Below are 1852 nucleotides of genomic sequence, written 5' to 3'. Positions count from 1 at the left end.
ACCGGCAAAATTCTCGCAATTTTCTACGCGACAGAGCCACCGTTACTCGAGGATCCAGTCGGACGTAATCATTCCGGGAAATTGAACACGAGGAAAAGTAGAAACGTTCTATCTCTAATTGCAAATGTTACTCCAACTCTTACTCATCTGTACCTTCGATTAATTCGAAATCAGAGGAAATTAGACGTGAACAAATTCTAACTCACCATAGACTCACCTTCCTCTAAACTAAAAACCCTACAAAAACAACATTCAATACCCCATTTCCATATCTAAACCCCTTCGATTGCAACCAAATTGGTCTCAACACACAAAGAACACACACAAGAAGAAGAAGAAGAATAAAGGCGGCAGGACAGAGAATATGCACTTCTTTCCCCCAGCAAACGCGAAAAAGAAGAGGATCTTTCTAAGTTTCAATCGAACGAAAAACGAAAGGAGGAATAAAAGCTTGGTAAAGAGAGGGAGATTGGCGGGGAGCGTAGCGTATACAGAGTCGATATCGAAGAAGGCAACCTCGAGACGATTTCCGCTGATTCATGCAAAGGGCTCGCCAACTGCCCCATACCCTTAGGGGGTGTGGTTGCGTGTGTATACGCTGGCTGTCTAGGTCTGGAAACGTGGTGAGTCGAGCAACGGCCGCCTTTCTCTTGGGGTAGGTCGTCGTGAAAGGGGTCGTTGAAATTTCCGGTTCTATAGTCGGCAAACTCGAGCACCAAAAGCCGCCTCCAGGTATATATTCCCTGCGCTGTGTCCAGTTTCCCCAGTATGCTTTCTGCATAATGAGAGGCACGTCGCGGTGGAGGTACAGGAGAGCAGACAGGAGGAGATCGAGGGCCTGGCAGAAGGGAGAGGGAGAGAGAGAATAGAAATCTCTCTGCTGGCCCGAAAGCAGCCTCCTCTAATCAATGACGACCGCTTAATAGGCTTTGCCCTTCGTTCCGAGAAATTCTTGTCCCGATCCTGGCCACTTTACTCTCCGCCATTGAACGCGCGACGCGCTTCTTAACATGGTTGCAGCTTTAGTTATGGAGAAACGTTCGATCTGCTGGTGTACGCGGGATGGAATTGAAAGAACGGAGATTGATTCAGGAAATGAACGAGAACGAGTGTGTTGTTACACTTGGATTTCTTTTCTTTTTAGCCAAGAGATTTTCTTTTTGTCATGGGTTTGCAAGGTGTGATATCAAGTGTCTGACCACGATAAATAAATTTCGCGGATTGAGTGGTCGCGACTAGCTGCGGACAAACTTCACGCCGTGCAGTTTCACGCTTCCGGAAATTCTCCAGATGGACGTCGCGGTCAAACTTTCCAGACGATCGTTCGTTTCGACTCGCTAATTATCTAGAATTCTTCCCGGTGTCTGATGGTTACGATGCTGATATTTATCTCGGTGAAGTATCCATTTGATCGATCTAATACTCATCGTTAAACTCTCTCGTCGACTTCCGTAAGATCGAGGCCTCGGAAGGAGATGTTCGATCGGGATAGGTTGGGCCTACTAGCAACCTTAAGCTCTCCTCACCGAGAAGATCAAGCCTCAGGGGAGTACCGGCTGGATGTATGCGAGCGATTAACCACCTGTCTGTATAAATAGCCTCGTCAAATGTCGAGGCTGATCGACCCAGAAACGGCAGGAAGGTAATCGAGAGGTTCTACCCGGCCGCGGGCGAATAATAGATCGTTGCCATACGTGATCCTTTGCGGTCGGAAGCGGATAGAGGCTGTTGTTTGATGTTTCACGGGATACACGCGACATTTGCATTTCCATTACGATATAATACCCATGCTAGTTTCCATTTTCACCGCGAAATCCAGTCGATATCTCGACCGCATTTCCAGACCGCCTCT

This window comes from Habropoda laboriosa, unplaced genomic scaffold (genome assembly GCF_001263275.1).
Source record: "Habropoda laboriosa isolate 0110345459 unplaced genomic scaffold, ASM126327v1 scaffold15, whole genome shotgun sequence".
In the NCBI taxonomy this organism is placed as follows: Eukaryota; Metazoa; Arthropoda; class Insecta; order Hymenoptera; family Apidae; genus Habropoda; species Habropoda laboriosa.
The sequence above is the reverse complement of the archived record's forward strand: the minus strand, read 5'-3'. Positions refer to the sequence as shown.